Genomic DNA, 20,365 nt, shown 5'->3' with positions numbered 1-20,365 from the left:
GAGAGTCTCCAGCTGACAGTTTAGACTCTCCAGTCCAGAACAGAGCAGCTTCATCCCAGAATCCTCTAGACTGATGTAGCTCAGGTCCAGAACCCTCAGATGGGAGGGATTGGACCTCAGCGCCGAGGCCAGAGAGTCACAGCTGATCTCTGATAAACTGCAGCACCCCAGCCTGGAAAAGGAATAAATGGGGCAAATAAAAACACATTTCTAAATCTGAAAATGAAGAGAAAAGTAGAAAATGTAAAGAAATTTAGAAAAGGCCAACAGAGGCCTCCTGACCTGAGCGTCTCCAGTCTGCAGTTTGGATGCATCATTACAGAAGACAGTAACTTTACTCTGGCATCTGTCAGGTTTTGGTTCATGCTTAAGTCCAGCTCCCGTAGATGAGAAGGGTTTGACGTCATTGCTGAGGCCACAACTTCCCAATGACTCGTTGAAAGAACACTACCAGACAGTCTGTTGTGTATGAAACAAAAATAGTGAGTCAAACTTTGGGATTTCTCATCAACTTATCTGAGAATCTACCTCAACACAAATGTAGCTCATTTCCTGGAAAAGCTAAATTCAACACCGTAGAGCAACAGTTTGAACGACCATCAGATCTGAAATGCAACTGAATTATTCTCAACATTTGTCTTATTTTAGAACAGCTCATAATTACTCAATATTTAAAATGATTGTAGCAAATGGTTTAAAGAAACGTGCATCTTTTTATCTGTCTATCGGCTCTTTGGATATTTTGCATTTCATCTAATTTGTACGATCGTGCGTCAAGTCTTAATTCAGCGATCCGATCGATGACATCAGAGTCTCTGGTTGCATCGATTGCCCTCAGCTTCTGTTATATCTGCCCGTTTCCCTTCAAATCATTTTCACTGCACCTTTTGTTGCTAGTGATGAAGTTGCCACCTAACGGGTGTGGAAAGGGTCAAACAACTTTGTGGGTCACATAAAGGCTCCAAACAGAACCGCCACAAAGACCTAAAACACCCATTTAAATCAACGAGGCCGGCTGTTTTTACGTTGAACAAATGAAGCAAAATAGTCACGTGTCATTAGTTAAAATGTGTTTTTCTGTCGTTAGAATACGATGTATACAAACAAACAAAAGTGATTTAATGACATGACAGTAATTTCATGATAGTCAGTTAACTTGTGGCTCCTATTATTCCTGCCTTATGTTGGTTTGTCTGGATTGACCTTTGAACTTATATCCAGTGAAGAGAATTGTCTTTATTTTATTAGCATGTGTTGTACCATATGTTTCTTTTTTCTGTTATAAGCACTTTAGAAGTTAGGAATAGTAGAATGTTTAATCAGTGGAATAAAGATAAGCAGTCAGTTGACCCTTCCTTGACATGAATGTTGTTTAGACAGTTGGAGCCAGGAGGAGACAGTCAGAAGGAAAGTGGTAGACCCCCATCGTAAAACGTGACAGAATAGTTTACTGGTGTTGATAAGTTCCTCGGCGGGAATGACCTCTGACCTGGCTATCTGGGAAGATAATGGAGAAGAAGGACTGCACCAACACCAAATGAGGCGGGAAGAAGAAGATGAGGTCATCCAAGAAGAAGGACTGGATTGGACTGAATTAGCATCAATAATTTACATATATTGTTCTATAAAAGACTGGGCCAAGGGATAGTTAGGCGGTCAGACTTCATGCCCTGACAATTGACTTTGTTGTTGCTAGGGTTATGAACTGGCCCGGAGCTCTGTAATATTTGTATCTTGAATTGATTCTGTTTGCTAAATACATTTGTTTGCTAAATACATCTGTTTGCTAAATACATCTGTTTGCTAAATACATTTTGAAATTGACATTTGTTTACTTGAAGTCTTCATTTAAAGAACACACGGATTGGCAGTGACACACGAGAGGTACTGCAATCCAACAATTTGGTGACCCCGACGTGATGAAGACAGAAAAGACATCTGAGGCAAAGAATTCAACAACGGTCACTTCGGAGGACAACTGACGACAAAGGGATCCCTAATAAAAGGTAAGCAGACACCTGTTTAATCAAAAGTTCTGCACATTGGCAATTTCCAAAAAATTGTCGTCACTGTCAATTGAAGTGTCCTAGTTATAAATTCCAGATACAATATTGCAAATATTGAAACGACTGCAGTAAGTACGGTTAGAGTCCGTAAATTTGAACGGTTAGAGTCCCTAAGTACGGTTAGAGTCCGTAAATTTGAACGGTTAGAGTCCGGAAGTACTGTTGAAAAAACAGGGAATAGACGGTTAGAGTAAACCGGAACTAGTACAGTGCTGTATTGCATATACAGTGCACTGTATATGAAAAAGATTTGGGTTGGGACTCGGAGCGCAGTTGACGGGACGGACACTCCCGACGCCCGAGATTTGTGTTTTGTGTGGGTTGGAAAAGTGACAGAGTGAACGTGAATTAAAAGGCTCTTTGTCCTTGGGAATTAACCCCCAGAGTGGAACCGGACCAACGAAGTTTGGTCTAGAAACTTGTTTCACTAAGGCATTGAGTTGACCGTTGGAGTCATTCACATTCAATCTCACTTGGGAGCATAGTTAAAGATGGAACTGGAATGTGGTAAAGCGTGTTGGGATCAGGGAGAATGCTCTCCCTATCCCCGGTCTGTGGAAGAACAGTGGAAGTGGACTCTTGATCAGGTGGTGAGTGGCATGAAAGAAGAGGACAGGGAAGGAGAATTGGATGCAATAAAAAAGTTGTGGAAAGAAGCTCAGAAGCAAAAGGTACTTCCCCCTCCAGAGGTGAAGGTTAATTTAGCTGAAGCATTGTGTAAGTGGGAGTCAGAAATTCACACTAGATTACAGGATCATTTGGATAATCCAAAATCCAAAGGTTTTATAGCAGGAAAATCATGGAAAAAACAGGGTAAGGAGTTAGAAGATAAGCGTCGAAGGATACATGTTGTGGCTGTGGCATGTGCAGCGGTGCACTATTGCAGATCGAGGGGGGTCACACGAGTGCCCAATGTGGAGAAGCCTCCATTAGAAGATCCAAACCAGACACTGACACTTAACACCACTCTTTACCCAGTATTACCTACTACCTCTTCCTTACCCCCATATCAATTGCCAGTTTTGACTACTAATAGTGGTCAGTTAGATGTGGACAGAAATGAAGAAATGCAGGATTTACGTGAGACAGTGTGGGACCTTCGGAGACAGGTTAGCAGGATCAAACAGAGACAGGAAGAGGTTGAGGATAGCTTGGGAAAATTTGAATTTAGAGAGAAAGGTCAAGTGGTTCGCCCTAAAATCTCCCAACAAACTATATTTAAGAAACAGGACAGTCAAAAATCTGCATTAAATGTCTTTAAAAGACTTAACAATCAAACAAAACAAGAGAAAAGAGCTGATCCCTCAGGAGGATTTGCCAGGGCTGAGCTCAGGGAGGAGAAGGCAAGACTGATTTATGGCAGTGATAAAGAGGAGAGTGAGAGTAAGACAGACACCCTCAAACTTCCAGCTACATTTATGGGAGAATCGGATCTTCAGGAGCCCGTTGAAGCTCAGACAAAATTATATGAAAAAGACCCAGCTTCAAGTATGGAAAATTATGAATCAGAATCAGGGGAAGAGAGTGAGTGTGAGGATAGAGGTGTACCGTTGACAGGGGCCATAAATAATGAGGAGGCAGGTCAAACAGGAATACACATGAGGAGTAAGGGGCCCGTTTCAGGAATGCCGCAGTTCCAGGCCCCTCTGATACAGAAAAGAGGAGGACAGGAACCAGTATATGTTCCGTTTGCTATCACAGACATTAATTGTTTGGTGGATAAGATGCCCCCACCTGCAGAGGGAGGCGGCAAGTGGATGTCCAGCCTTTTCAGTTTAACACAGAGCATGCAGCTGGCGATGGGAGATTTTAGAGGAATTCTAGGGAGACAAGTGTCTCTCTGGGATTTGGATAAGGTCGAGGTAGCAGCAGGTATTAAAGACAGACCTAACGCTGCACGTTTTGGCCCTTGTGCAACCAGGGTTGGTGAAGCTATGAGACAGATATTTCCAGTATCTCCAGGAGCAATGCAGAACTTAAGATTTAAATGGGAGGAAAGTGAGTCGGCACATGGATTCCTTGCGAGGTGTAAAGAGGAATGGATGTGTGCCACAGGTTGCCATCCTGGCTCAGATAATCTACACACCATTTTGTTCCGTCAGGCAATAATTTTAGGACTTCCACAGTCAGTAAAAGAAGCCATGGAAGGAAATCCTGACCTTCCAGGCAGTACGGCGGATGTCTGGGAGAGACATCTTTCACACCACATCAACACATTTAAAGTTAAACAACAGGGAAAGAAAGAGGAGGTGATGACAGCGCAGGAACAGCTCCTTAAAATGCAGTTAGATGAGGCACGGAAAAAGCTTAATGATAAACAAAAGGAAGAGAAACAGATGGTTCAGCAGTTTTCTCGGCAGGTGCAGCCAGATCAGTTAGGTCCGCCAGAAGATTTTGCTCCAATAAACCCTTATTGGGTCAGTCCAAGGGGAGGCATGTGTGGGAGACACGGCGGGCAGGGATACGGCTTGATAGGCGGGTACTTAGGCCAAGATCAGTGTCACGCCTGCAAAGGGTATGGTCATTGGCAAAGGGACTGTCCATATCACAACTACGCGGAGGTACCAGGCAGTGTTCCACCATCTCATGGAATTTATCACCGGAGCCAATCTCATCTGACACCGTCGAGCTTGTGGGGTTCTCAGGGAGACCGGAGAGACTGCCGTTTTCTGTGCCATTAGTGACTCATTTTGCCGGACAGACTGTGTTGCACCCTTTTTTGATTTCACCACATTGCCATATAAACCTGTTGGTACGAGATCTCCTGGTGAGGACAGGAGCAGCTATTCTGTGTGGAGATAAAGGTATTTTGGTGCAATTTCCTAATGGAATGAAACTGAACTGCTGTATTTCACACCAAGGTGTGAAGGGACAAATGCTGATGAGTCCGACACCCTCGCCAGAACAGGGGGTGTGGGCGGACATTTATTGGGGAGAACTTGAGCCTGAGACCTCACCTGGTGTCGGTGTTGTGGCATTGTTTCAGAGCTGGAGGCCCTGGTTGTCGATGCTAAGTCCTTTTGCCCCGCCAGTTGATCCCTATCATGTCACCCTATTTTACGACCGTGAGAATAATGAGGTGTATCAGGATACATTTAGAGAAAAGTTATAGGGAAATTTCTGGATGATTACATCACCGTGTTTGTGTGTTGGGCCTGAAGGTGTGGCTGCGCAGGTCGACTTTGCTGAACAGAATGAGTGGCATGAGAGACTGTAAAGGAAATGTTGTTATTTCTGGGTCTCGCGAGCTATAGTAGATATTTTATTCCCACATATTCAGAAAAGACTATGCCCCTACGTGCAATGGTAAATGAACAGGGAATGCGTGATTTGGCAGCTCGGTTAACATGGACAACTGAGGGAGAGAAAGCGTTCATTGCTCTTAAACAGGCACTCACTACAGCTGCACATTTGGCAGTTCCAGATTATAAGGATACTTTCTTTTTGGATGTTTCTGAAGGAGAACATACAGTAAATGGTGTTCTCTTTCAGAAAAAAGGGGGTGAAAGGAAAGTATTAATGTATGCAAGGATAATACAGTGTAAGGCATGTAGCAGGGGTAGCAAAACTTTTACAAAAACAGCACATTTAGTTACGCTCTGACAGTTCTTACAACACATAGTGTGGTATCACTGGTCAGCTCAGCAGCATTTACCATGACCTCACTTAGGCAGACCAGGATGGACAAGATTTTAACGGCATCACACATAACATACACACATGAAGGGATCAATATGGCAGATGGTATAGGAGAGGGTGAACCACACAGATGTGAGAAGAAAGTGAAGAAAGATGAAAAAATCAGAGTAGACCTCAAGGCGGAGCTGTTAAAGGATCCAGATGAAATATTAATCACAGATAGCTGTTGTTTCAGAAACCCACAGGAGGGGCTGAAAGCTGCCTAGGCAATAGTTAGAAAATGGAAGTGGAAACAGGAAAGATAACAGGTAAAGAGTCAGCACGACTTGCAGAATTGAAGGCAGTTATTAGAGCATTAGAAATATCAAAGGGAAAGAGAGTGACCATCAATACAGATTCAGCGTATGTAGTGCGAGCGATTCACTTAGAACTTTGTCAACTTGAACTTTGGTTGCGGGCAGGTTTTAACACAGCATCAGGCTCTCTTAAAAAAAAATGAGGCAGATATGAGGTAATCGGCACAGGCACTCATGGAACCAGCAGAGGTCGCAGTCGTAAAGTGCAAAGGTCACAGCAAAGAGAACTCTCTGGAGGGAAGAGGTAATGAGGCTGCAGATCAGGCAGCAAAGAAGGCAGCAGGTTATAAACCAAGTTACAATTTGTTGATGGCAGAGAAAACAGTTCATGAAATTCTTCCAAGATACGATAGGGAAAGACTTGGTTGTGATCAAGAAGAAGCTTCTCCACATGAAAAAACAGTTTGGAAGGAAAAGGGGGGCTGTGAAAGTTGAAGGAATTTGGCGGGGCCCAGACGGCAGACCTGTTCTCCCGCCCGGTCTGTTAGATGCCGTTCTGGAAGAGGCCCACGGCCTGACACACTGCGGGAAACCATGAATGATGCAGAGAATGTTCAATATGCACACAATTTAATGTAAAATCAACAATTCGACCACATGAGTTTCCATGGCAGGGCAAGGAAAATTATAGATTTCACCGATATGATAGACCGAGTCAATGGGTTCCGATACCTCTTGGTGGCAGTGGATGCATACACTGTCTGCCCAGAGGCGGTTCCCGTAGAAGTAGAAGATGCAAAAAGTTTTATAGTTATTAAATTTTTGATTAATCCGACACACGGTTTCCCCAAACAAATTAGGTCTGATAATAGAACTCATTTTAAGAAGAAAGATTTTCAAGAAGTAAAGAAGGTGTTAGGCAAAGGTAGAAAGAATGAATCAAACTGAAGAGCAAAATTGGCAAGATATGTGCTCACAGGGGAATGAAATGGACACAGGCGCTTCCAATTGCCTTGATGTCAGTAAGAAGCTCTGTTAGCTCCCGGACAGGATTCACTCCCTTTGAGCTCAAGCGGGGTGTTCCCTTTCTGGGACCAGGAGCAGAAAATCCATAGGCCAGCCCAGCACTTGTATGAAATATAAATTGTTCAACTAAAAACAAGTTTTCTCCCAACAGGCAACTTCAGTAACCACATCCAGTAAGGATCCAGGAACTCAACACACAGCTGAGTGGGTTCTTCTGAGAGTCATCAAGTGAAAGTGGTCAGAGCACAGGTGGACTGGTCCCGTTGAAGTTGTAGAGTGAACATTACATGTTAACCCTAACATACTAACATACTAACACTCTAACACATTAACCCTAACTCTGGTATCACTGGAATCAATGTACCCCAGCAGGTAATTCAGAGAGAACGCTTGGACAGATCCAGGAACATCCAAAGAGGATGGCACCATGATTAAACTTATATTATTCTTGATTACATCAAAGGGAGCGGTCAATGAATTGTTAGTATTGGCCTAGCATAGGCTAGGCCAAAAGGGGGATTGAAGAGAATTGTCTTTATTTTATTAGCATGTGTTGTACCATATGTTTCTGTTTTCTGTTATAAGCACTTTAGAAGTTAGGAATAGTAGAATGTTTAATCAGTGGAATAAAGATAAGCAGTCAGTTGACCCTTCCTTGACATGAATGTTGTTTAGACAGTTGGAGCCAGGAGGAGACAGTCAGAAGGAAAGTGGTAGACCCCCATCGTAAAACGTGACAGAATAGTTTACTGGTGTTGATAAGTTCCTCGGCGGGAATGACCTCTGACCTGGCTATCTGGGAAGATAATGGAGAAGAAGGACTGCACCAACACCAAATGAGGCGGGAAGAAGAAGATGAGGTCATCCAAGAAGAAGGACTGGATTGGACTGAATTAGCATCAATAATTTACATATATTGTTCTATAAAAGACTGGGCCAAGGGATAGTTAGGCGGTCAGACTTCATGCCCTGACAATTGACTTTGTTGTTGCTAGGGTTATGAACTGGCCCGGAGCTCTGTAATATTTGTATCTTGAATTGATTCTGTTTGCTAAATACATTTGTTTGCTAAATACATCTGTTTGCTAAATACATTTTGAAATTGACATTTGTTTACTTGAAGTCTTCATTTAAAGAACACGCGGATTGGCAGTGACACACGAGAGGTACTGCAATCCAACACCAGCCAGTGTTGAACATTTCTGGATGAATTGTTGTGTTTTTTAATTTATGGACGCTGCAATGGAGATAAAGAATTGAAGGAATGACCACTGGAGGGGGTAGTGCTACCTGACATGATCCACTCGCTTGATTTAAACGCCGATGTCCGGCCCCAAAAATCTCTACTTACACGGCCTTCCTGCAGTTCCTCACAGCTGGAATCAGGCGACGTCGTCCCTCCACTGAGGTGTTGTACAGCTGCAGGTTCAGCTCATCCAGAACCTCCTCTGACATCTGCAGCAGGTAGGCCAGAGCTGAACAGTGGATCTCTGACAGTCTCCTCTCTGATTTCTTCTCTGACTTCAGGAACTCTTGGATCTCCTGATGGACTGACTGATCCTTCATCTCCATCAGACAGTGGAAGATGTTGATGCTTCTGTCTGGGGAGATTCCATCACTGTTCACCTCCTTCAGGTTGTTGAGGACCTTCTGGATGGTTTCTGGGTGGCTGTTCCTCTGATCCAACAGTCCACCCAGGATCCTCTGATTGGACTCCAGAGAGAGACCATGAAGGAAGCGAACAAACAAGTCCAGGTGGCCATTTTCACTTTTGAGAGATTTCATTAGTGCTCTCCTGAGGAAGTCATCAAGAGATGTGGCTGGTTCAGAATATTCTAGGAACTGATTTATAACCACTGTGTCTTTCCTGGTGTAACGGTGGAACATGTAGACGGCAGCCAGAAACTCCTGAACGCTCAGATGAACAAAGCAGTAGACTGATTTCTGGAAGATCACACTCTCTCTCTTGAAGATCTCTGTACAAACTCCTGAGTACACCGACACCTCGGAGACGTCCAGTCCACATCGCTCCAGGTCTTCTGAGTAGAACATGATGTTTCCTTTCTCCAGATGTTCAAACGCCAGCCTACCCAACTTCAGAAGGAGTTCTTTATCAGCCTTATTTAGTTCCTCTGGTCTCTGCTTTCCTCCATACTTCTGCTTCTTCCTCTTTATCTGAACCCTCAGGAAGTGTGAGTAGAGGTCAGTCAAGGTTTTGGGCAGCTCTCCTCTCTGGTCTCTGGTCATCATGTCCTCCAGAACTATAGCAGTGATCCAGCAGAAAACTGGGATCAGACACATGATGTGGAGGCTCCTGGAGGCCTTGATGTGTGAGATGATTCTCTTGGACAGATCTTCATCACTGAACCTCCTCCTGAAGTACTCCTCCTTCTGGGAGTCAGTGAAGCCTCGTACTTCTGTGATCGTGTCAACACACGAGGGAGGAATCTGATGGGCTGCTGCAGGTCTGGAGGTGATCCAGATGAGAGCTGAGGGAAGCAGGTTCCCCTGGATGAGGTTCACCAGGAGCACGCCAACGGACGATACTTGTGTGACATCAGAGATGAGCTGATGCTTGTTGAAACCCAGTGAAAATCTGCTTTCATCCAGGCCATCAAAGATGAACAGAAGTTTCCAGACAGTCAGATCTTCTGCTCTGATCTTCTGTAATGTTGGATGGAAAACATGAAGCAGTGAGAGAAGACTGTGCTGCTCATCTCTGATCAAGTTCAGCTCCCTCCATGAGAGCGGAAGCACCAGACTGATGTCTTGGTTCTCCAAACCTTCTGCCCAGTCCAGACTGAACTTCTGCACTGAGAAGGTTTTTCCAACGCCGGCGACACCGTTGGTCAGAACCACTCTGATGTGTCTCTGTTGCTCAGATAAGACTTTGAAGAGGTCCTGGCACTTGATTGGAGTGTCCTGGATGTTCTTCTGGGAGGTTCTCTCAAGCTGTCTCACCTCATGTTGTGTGTCCACCTCCTCACTTTGTCCCTCAGTGATGTAGAGCTCAGTGTAGATCTTGTTCAGCAGGGTTCCACTTCCTGCTTCATGAGTTCCTTCAGTCACATGTTCACATCTTCTCTTCAGACTCATCTTATGACCTTCTATCACCTCCTGCAGATCACTTCCTGAACATAAGTAAACCAATGATTTCCATCTATAATAAATCATCAACACAACTACAAATTCATAACATCACAAATTAAATCTCATATTGAACAGTTTTACTTTGTTTGGGCTTCATTTCAGCATCTCCAGATCTGCTTCCAGGTTGTGAACAAGAGGACTCTCCTGGTGGAGCTGACTGGTCCCAGTTTGATAGGATGTGCTCCCCCCTCTCACTATGAAACACATCTCTATTAGTCCTTTGATTTATAGGATGAAAAAACCTGATCAAGACTCAATATTGTTCCAGCATTTATGTCTGAATTCATCTTTCAGTTTAAACCTGATTCTTGTTTCTAATCAACAATATTCACATTAAGTATGTAACTATATGACTGTCTGAGGTTTAAGTGTTAAACATCTCCAATAATAAACTCACAACCTGCTGCTGTTAATGTGACTAACAGCTGCCACACAAACACATCATCACGCTTTAGTTTTCTTACATTTCCTCTGAACTTCTGAAGTTTAATATATCATGTTTGGACCGGTCACTCTTCAGGGACACACAGCTGGGCACTGTGGACTCTGCTCTGTCCTCGTCCATCCTGAGGAAACATCAGAAATAGTGATGAGACTGTGATGAAGGTAAATAATCTGTAGAGGTTGGAGTTAAATAATCCCAATTCACTGCATTTTTATCAAACAGGAACATTTCTAATCCATTCTGGATAACAACTGAATCAATAAATCAATGATGTCTCTGTATAATTTTCATGTTGTCAGAGTTTAAGCTGCTTTTTTTAACTGTTCCCTGCAGTGAGAAAAGAACTGGCACCTTTTCCAGCCCCTCATCCTGCAGCACTGAATGTGCTCTAAAGTTCTTTCCAGAGCAAACGTCTCTGCACTTGCAGCAACATGTTGTAGTCATGGATCCGTGAGGAGAACCGGATACAGGAAACGCCCCCACTTTGATCCCAAAACCCAACTGGTGGCCAACGGTGGTCCGGCAACGACGGGGACGCTGGTCCATCGGGCCCACAACACTGGTTTTCCACAGGCCAACATGGTGAAAGGACTGTCTTCAGCTCAGCCACTAAATTATCTGGTGCTACATAAACATACTAGTCAGGACTTTTTAACTTCCCTCCTTTGTTCCCCTCTTCAATTATTTCTATAATCCAAGTCCTCAAAGATCACTGCTCTATTTAAAATAGATGAAAGAAATGACACCCACTCCTGCATTTCTTTCACAGTGGTTCCACAACATAGAACAATAAACCACTGTGAGAAAACGTGCAACATGAACCCAAAATCCTGTTGGTGTCCTGTGATCCTGTGTGGATTTATTTAATTATTTTTAAAGTTTATTGTCTTAAATAATACCAAAATATCCAGCTGTAACCTGGACTGTTGAACAACTCTAATAACTTTATGAGCTTTTCACCTGTCACAAAAATGTTGCTCTTCCTGCTTCGTCTGAAGAGAATACTTTCACTTTCATTTTTAAAACCTAATCACAGCTTTATGGCCTATATATTACTGCCATTAAAGCATTCTGGGAGGGTTTAAAGTTCTTTTAGGATCAGTAGCAAAGAGCAGAAAAATAAACTAAACTTCACTTAGAAAGACTATTCAACTATAACTAAAGCCAGACTATAAGAATGTTAAATAAGCCCTATTCATTTATAATGTATAACGATGTTTTGTGCTAAAACTAAATATGAAGTCTCATTGATTCAAATCTTGATTTTATCTCCAATCACAACTGTCAATTCTTTTCAATAATACTCTTCGTTTCCACTCACCTTGTCGGTCTTCAGTCTTCCTGCTTAGTCTGAAAGGAATACTTTTAAAAACTGGTTTGTTGAGTTCCCAGTTTCTGGGAACGTTGTTGCTGGTGTCTACCTGCAGGGGGCGTGGAGGAGCCGCTCATCAGCCACAGCTGGCCCCGCAGACACACGCACCTGCGGTCTCTCTTCAATCTCCCGTTAGATTTAAGGACAGAACTCCCGTCTGCCAGCGGCGGAGGGTTTTCATCGCCAAACCCTGACTCCTGTGGCTTGACTATTTTTGAGAGTTTTCCTCGCGGACTTGTTTTGGACTCTCTCGAGGTCTCTCCGCTTCTCTGTGAACGCGGACCGAACTGTTCTTGTTCACTTTAAAATAAAGACGCTTTAAGGACACCATTCTCCACCATTATTCAACCTGGTTAAATAAATAAGATTTATGATGCTTGACAGATTTGAAAGACTTGTAAAAGCAGCATATTTCTGCAGCCCTGGAGTCCAGGAGGAGCAGCAGAGGTCACAATGTGTCGGAGCGCGTTTAACTATTGTCTGCAGTTCCATGCGTGTCCACCGGGTGGCGGTAAAGCACCACATGATATTTCTCCTTTTTGGAACTTCTTCAGCTGCGTTGAGCTTTAAATCTTCAGCTGTCGCTCCCTTTAAGCTCTAAACTTTGCGGTTCTGTGTGTAGTTTGTTGGTTTAAATATTTTTGATGAATTCTGATGACGATGAGTGAAACTGTCAATGACCAATGGAAAGTTCGTCCATTGTTCTACTGTGTCACACATTTTCATTATTTATTGTCATTTTTGGGTCTAAACTGGACCAGTTCTGTGAGCTGTTTTGCTTTTTCTGTGGACCAGATGTTCCAGGCAGGTTCCATCATGGGACACAGACGGAGACAGGTCACGTGACAACAGTCAGCCTTTAGTTCTTTATTACAGGAGGATCTGGTTTATATACAGACACGTATCTGCAAAATACTAAAAAGTCTATGAACCCAAAGTACTAAAAAGTCTACATCCACGCACACGCGTGTATTAAGTGTTTATACACACGTGTGCGCGTACGTGCACACTGTATATTCATCTAATAACTGTTAGTTTCTAAAACAGCAAAGTAGAGTCACTGAGGCACGGCTTCACCTCCTTTACACCGAGGTTTCCCTGAGCAGGTGTGATGAACTGTTGCAGAAGGAAAAGCATGGAACATGTTAATAACTGGACACAACAACACTCAGGTTTATTGTCTGACGGCATCAGTGTCTCTGGTTGCATCTGTCTGAGGAGCATTGTGAAACCAGGAGCAGTGTAAATGAGGGGGGGGGGGGGGGGGGGGGGGGGGCAGTGAGTGGATGCTGCATTCATCAAACACACAATAGTCAGAAGAGAAGAAGGAAGAACAGAAGCCCGTGTTCCTCAGTGTTGGTGTGGAGACGCCTGTTTGGAGGAGCAGGAAGCAGGCTGGACTCTTCCAGCTGGCTTTAATGCCACTTCTCTTCTGAGAACCTCCCAGCAGCTTTCTCTCCACCATCTTTTTACGCTGAAGGGTTTTGATCATTTCAGGTCAGATGTTCTTGGATTGAGGTTAAACATGTTTGTTCTTGTGCTCGGAGCGAACCGACGATCCTCTAAAGTCAGGCATCCTAAAGGTGGATGTTTTCTGAGGCCTGGAGGCTTTAAAGTGGCGCTTTTACCCACTTGTCCTCGTTCTGTTGGAAACTTGATACCAAAACCTTTTCTGGAGCTTCATGTTCTGGTTTTTTGAAGGAATGAAATGGTTTCATCAGCGCTGCCGGGGGCTGAGCAGGCTTCATAAATCTGAAGCTCTGAGATCCTTTAAAGATCTCCTGGAATCAGCAGATGGGGGTTTGATCAAAAACTGTAAGAATCAGTCAAGCTATCAAATCTTGACTCAGTCCAAGCGTGAACCAGTCCATCCAGAGCTGATTATGGCTCAGCCAGGAGGAAAGCACGGCCTGGGGGGGTTCATATGGAGCAGGCACACTCTGGCTCTATTGCTACTGAAAACAGCCCTTCAGCACAGCAGCCTGGAATACAGTTCTGGAGAACACCTGTTCCCAACAGAACCTGTTTAAAACGGGACCAGTAAAGATGCCCGGCGTGACCACGACCACGGGGAGAGAGGGGGGGGGGGGCAGAGACAGGTGGTAACGCCGCTGCCCACCGATTCACCTGGAAACAACAAAAACCCCAGCAGCTTGGACCCAATATGGCAGCGTGTTCCTCACAAACGCTCCTCAAACTCTCCCCACAGCTTCATTGCTAAACAGGATTTGGGTTTTTTTGTCCGTGCTAAATGGAAAGTGTTTGTCCTTTGGTGGTCCAACAGGACCACGATTTGGATGGATGATTTGATGTTATTGAGAATAAAAACAGCTGAAAATGGAAGCGGAGATGTTTCAGAGCACCAGAGTTCAGAAAGAGTTTCTAATCAAACACCGCCTGTTGGGAATGATGAATGGATGCATTTTTATTTAATTTAGACTAATTCAGACTAATTTTAACATCCTTTATGCCAGTTCCATAGAGCGTGCGCACACACACACACTAGCAAAGATGATATCCAAACAGCCAAATAAATGGGAGTCAAAAGAAATCATTTAAAGCTCATATGTCAGAGTCAAGGTCGAGGGTTTTCTATGGCCCCCGGGATGATATTGATTTATTATTAGAACCGGCCCACAGGCCGCAGATGTTTTACACAGGCCAATACTACATTTCCCACAATGCAACGGTGACAGTCTGAGCGGGAGGTGGCTTCATTTCATTATTTATCAGTAGTCATTAGCATAACAGCAAAAGTTAACTTTCAGATCCCCATAAAATGGCAAAAGGGAAGGTGGACACTGAGAACCGGGGGTTCAAACAAGGTGGGAGTGGGAGCACATGTTCACGGAGGCAGCTGGGAAACCTGGGTGTCTTCTGAGTGGAGAAAGGGTGGCGGTAATGAAGGAATATCATCTGAGACGCCATCATGAAGCTAAACACAGCCGATCTGTCTCTGAGCTTTGTCCTCCACACGCTTTTTGGTGGCCTCCAGCTCCCTCTGGAAAAACTCTGACGCGGCAAATTGTTCAAAGGGCATTCTGGGGTCAGAGAGTCCCTCAGCAGCATAAGTCTGATGCACCTTCCTTGAGCAGTAGAAGTAGCGAACAGGACCCTGCTGATAGAAAAAGTGGATGGAAGATCCACCCGTCCCATACGGAGACTTGGGCTGTCCACAGGCCAGACAGGGTTTGGTCTGTCTCATCTTCTGCTCTGGTCGCTGCTGCTGCTGCTCCATCTCTAGAATGCCCTGCACAATTTTTCAATGGAATCCTGCGTCAGAGGCGTGGGCAGGGCGGCTGTGGGAGGAGTGACAACAGCCGTCTCCATGGTGACTACAGGAACGCTGGTTGTTTTGCTCCCCTCTGTCAAGGAGTACCACAGCTGTTGAGTCTCCAGGAGCTTCTCTGGGCTGGTGTTCAGAGAAGAACTGGTGTTCAACAGCTTTGCCAGATGCTTCACATAGCGGGATATGTGAAACCTGGTTGTGGGGCGGAGCAAGCTGTTCGGATCGGCCGCAGACCGATGGACCGTGTCTGCGTAGTCTGGATCCACAAGCCTCAGGATGTCCTTGTCCCCATGATGATACTGCAGCAAACTATCAACAGCGTCTTTCATGGGAAGAGTCCAGCGTGTGTGGTCCAAGACAAACACTCCACCACCAGTCTTCATGGGTCCAGTGCGGGCGCTCCTCGGCGAGGACTTCAGCGGCAGGGGCAAAGCTCCAGAGACGTCTGGAACACAAACAAAGCAATAATGCATCCTTAGTAACTCATATTATCGTGATATGGGCTATTGAGAAAACACATTAATATCCATCCCTTAATAACAGAAAGTGTCATATTTAACACATCAAAAGATTGAGATACACTGACCACAACCTAACTAAATCTATTTATTTTCAATCATTCGAAGGCCTTAATTCCAACATGCCGCTCTGAAAAACCCGATTATCGTTGACCCGCCCACTGATCTTTCAGGATCCTGGTCGTCCTCTGCTGGAATCTCCTTTACACGTCCAGCAGCAGAGAGATGGAAGCTGACAGGTGGCGCAGGGGGAAGCGACGGCACAGCAGTCGCTGTTGCCCAGCTGGAGGAAGGTGTTGCCCCAGGAGCATCGTCTGGAGCGGGAGGGGGCGCAAGAGCCGAAGGCCGATCCCTCTGCTGCATTTTGTGTTTGTCCCAGTCCAGAGGGAGCGGACGGCAGCCCGGTTCTCTGGACTCCAGCCCAAACCTTTCTCCAGTGTCTCTGTCAGAGAGGTGAACGCAGGGCACTTGTCTTGTCCCGTCACTGCCATGGAAGCAGAGTTCAACTCCCACATTGAGGCAGGGTCAAAGACAGCAGGGAGGACGGCGCCGGGCTTCTTCATGTCTACCGGTCGCTGAAAGTTCCACCGCACAACGCCGGTCATGGCCTGGGCCTGGAACAGTTCAGGGGAGACCTGCGTACCCGTGACCCACTGGGCCTGCTGGAAATGGTAGCCCTCCTGCTGAGATGTACCACGGACAGGGATCCAGACGGGGACTTTGGCACCTTCGCCCGCTACGTGGTTTAGCTGAAGGGTCCCTCCGTCCCTGTCCATTATCCCCTCAGACAGTTCTGGGTCACTGAGGCAACCACGGAGGATGTGAACCCTCTGAACGCGCCACGTCTCCAGCATGGATAGGGTTAGGGTTAGCATGGAGCATTTTTCAGTTTGAATGACGGCAAACAAAGAAGATGGCTGATCTCACCTGTCCATCCAGTGGTAGCCGGCCTTTTCCACCCCAGCGTGGCTGTACCTCTGGGCCATTCCTTGCTACATCGGACGCAGGGACCTTTCTGTCTCAGCCTGAACCATCACCCAGGACACAATGAGCCAGTTCTCATTCATCACTGCGAAACTGGACATGGCTCCAGATGCCAGTGTCACCTTCCTCGCCATCTTCCTCGTGCGGTCCGACCTGAAAACCTGCCCCAACGTGCCCTGGAGGAGCTTGGTCAGAGACGGCTGTTGACGCTTGAACTCATCCAGCAGGCAGTCAGTCAGGTAGAATCCGGACACAGACGCCCCACCCCAACCTTCTTGGTCCTCGTATGGCCCGAAAGCACGTGGCCGATCTTCCATCCTCACGTACTGGCCGATGGTTCTCTGTCCGTACGCCCCAGCCTCGGCCTCCCTGACGTTCTGGACAGCGTGCAGATATGCCAGGTGAGCTCGTTCATACTTGAGGTGCATGAGCTCATTCACCTGGTTCGCCATATCGGTCGGTGACTTGCCAGAACGCCGCAGTTCATCCGTTACCGACTTGCACGCAGCCTTCTTGTAAGTCAGGAATGTAGGCAAAAGGTTAGTAAAGCGCACGGGCAGCTTCTCCACCCATGGAGGGTTGTCAGGACCAGTTCCTGCGACAGGCCTTGCAGCAGAGTCGCGAGGAAAAGATCAAATACTGGCCACGGACGCTGACGATCACTCGAGGTCTGCCCACGCCTGCAGAGACCACCTGAGGACGAGGACAGCTATGGAGGCACGGCAGGATGTCATTGTTCCTCAACCTGACCATGATGTGGCTCTCTGGCTTCCAAATGAAAAATGGATGGAGCTGAAAAAAATTGGAGGACGGGAGCTCAGCCACCATGTCCAGTAGCTCCGGCTGAGGAGGAAGACGCCAAAGAGAAATTGCGTTCCCAGGGTTATGCACTGGTCGGGACCCAGGCCACAACCCAAGTTGTTGAAGCTCCGTCCTCATCCACAGCTTTTGATGTTGTGAGCAGATCCACTTGCTCATGTCGTGGTCAGGGACAGGCATGGGAACAGGAGCTATGGGAACTAGGATAAAGTAAAGAAGACAGTTGAACAACATAAAGTTATCATTACTGAAGAGACAATTTCAGTGCCCCCGCCCTCACATGATATAAACACACGATACAAGGAAACAAACACGCGCCTCGGACACTTGGTTTCATTCCAGAGCTCACACCTCAGATTTTTTCCATGTCAGTGACAAAGAATCGTGTCAATTTGAATCACCCCGGGACACTTTATTATTGTTCAACACCCCACGGAATGGGGGAAATTTACATGATTTAACATACCACTCTTTTGGTCTTGGGTAGAGTCCGTCAAAGGAGGCACTCTGCCGTCAGAGGTCTGTGCCGTGCAAGAGTCAGGTCCTGAAAACAAGTGCAGACTTGCTATTAAGAAATTACAGTCACTTCACCTGATGACAACATGGAAAGAACAGTCAGCTGGACATTACAGAGACATCAGGTTGTTCATCAGCCCTAAATAAAAAGAAAGGAAACATACCTGAAGTTGAGTGGGGCTCCTCTACCTTTGTGAGACCCTCTGTCTCTGTCACCAGGAAGGCCAGCTGTGGGGGGAGGGGCACAGGTCTCTTCCTCTTCACACCTGGTGAAGCTGGAACAGCTGCAGGTACGGTCATTTTCAAAAATGAAATGACTTTATTTAAGGCAGCTGCAGTTAGCAGAACACTTGATTGGATGAACAGAATTACAATGTTTTTACCATCAACTAGTGATGCCTGTAGCTCAGCGGTATCTCCAGGTGGGGCTTTGGAGCGTGTGGCAGATGGAACTAAAAAGACAACATTAGTTTAGTCAGTTCACATTCAATGAGTTGTGAAGACGCCGTTATTAGTAGAAATTCAAGCAGCCTTATCGTTACTCCTCCTGCTTTTTAGAATTTGACATCATTAAAATGAAAACAATATAATGGTCTCATTCACACCAATTGAAATGACAATGTTAATCAGCGCTCTCGAGGCCGAGCAGGAGGAGCATTGGGACTCGGTCAACAAACATGCATTCGCGTGTTCGTACCCCGTGCATCCAAACTGTTTTTCAACGAAGCAGCAAAGAGAACAAAAACAAACACTTACCCTCCTCCTCATAGTCAATATCAGCTCATCATTGCACGGATCAATTCATAGTCCTCACGACGGTTATTATCACACCAACATATGAAGAGTAATATTAAAGGAACTCGGCCGGAACATCAGGAACACAAAAATAATAAGATAAGTTTCAGATTTGGAGAGGAATTCTTCATGGAAAGGAACGGAACTCCAGCTCTGAAACCTATTTTTCAGAAACCTGTCTTTGCTCCTGGTGGCACTCTCGGCAGGGCGGCTGCTGCTACTGGCATAGCATCTGCACACAGATGAAAAGAAAAACAATAGAAATCAGATACGGCATGGACTTTGTTTGTCTGACATGAAATAAATGTGGTAACGGTGTATTTACAGCTCTGGACTTGCAGATCAGCGTTATGGATGCTCAGCATCTCCCTTTCCATCTCCACGTCCTCCTCCATGGCTGTGTTAAAGACAAAAATACCGGCTACAGGTTATTAGTAGAAAAGAAAAAAACCTTTTCCCAGATTGAACTTGTCACATGAAGGAATGAGCATACCCAGGGGCTCAGCTGGGGCCTTCATGGGATGCTCAGCAGGTGTGGAAGATGTGGTGGGCTGCTGCCTCTTCAGCAGGTTCTGCTGCAACCTGGACATTCGTGTGCCTGGAACGCAGCGCCTGCCTGTGACAAAATCAGCATAGCCATCACCTCTGCTGTCCCAGATCTCCTTCCACCTGCTCTTGGCTCGGGCACCAAATCCAACCAGCTGGTCGTCTTCAGATGAGGCAGTCACTCCATCCCCTCTTCCGGCCTCATAAGTGAGGAGAGCCTGGATTTCTTGGAAACTGAGGGCATAACTCACAAATGACTGGAGGCTGTCCTTACTGTGGCTGTCAGCCATACAGAGACCTGCTGCCTCCTCGCTCTGCACGTTCTTGATCAGATACACGGTGTATCCTACGTCATTCTGCAAAAGCCATCTGAATGACTTCCCTTTATATTTACCAAACTGCAGGACATAGTCTCCCAGCACCTCCATCTTATCTGAGGGATCCCCCCTCTTTGTCGGATGACGGCCAAAGCGTTCTGCCGTACGAGGTCCTCCCTCATGGCCGCAGACTTGTCCTGAGGAGTGGAACTCACCCGTTTGGCTTCATCAGATGGCTCCTGGAGGAGAAACCCAAGAGGCCCCTTGCGGAACACGACCCGAAGTTTCCCAGGGAAAAAGGCGAATTGCTTCTGCATGTTGAGCTGACATAAAGGAAAAATGTCTATTAATTTTCTCATTTTTATTAGACACTGATAAAACAGTTCCACCCATTTTTCAAATCACACCTGATAAATGTGATCAAAGGAATCTTAGGCCAGTAAAAGATAAAGTGTGGTACCATGCGTAAAGCTCTGTGTGTGTGTGTCTGTGTGTGTGTGTGTGTGTGTGTGTGTGTCTGTGTGTGTGTGTTTGTGGGTGTGCGCACACATGCAATTATCATGTAGGTGTGAAAGTGTAAGATCAAG

The 20,365-nt window shown here is 45.7% G+C and overlaps 1 long non-coding RNA gene across 1 annotated transcript; it reads right to left on the bottom strand.

Moving 5' to 3' along the window:
- Positions 1-114: 114 nt before the first annotated feature.
- On the bottom strand, positions 115-8,419 carry LOC115247572 (uncharacterized). Its single transcript, XR_003886615.1, has 3 exons — positions 8,379-8,419; positions 283-459; positions 115-172 (listed from the first exon to the last, which is right to left on the bottom strand). It is a non-coding gene; the product is annotated as an uncharacterized lncRNA (long non-coding RNA).
- Positions 8,420-20,365: the final 11,946 nt, after the last annotated feature.

This window comes from Takifugu rubripes, chromosome 21, assembly GCF_901000725.2.
Source record: "Takifugu rubripes chromosome 21, fTakRub1.2, whole genome shotgun sequence".
NCBI lineage: Eukaryota > Metazoa > Chordata > Actinopteri > Tetraodontiformes > Tetraodontidae > Takifugu > Takifugu rubripes.
This window is presented reverse-complemented; position numbering and strand designations above follow the sequence as displayed.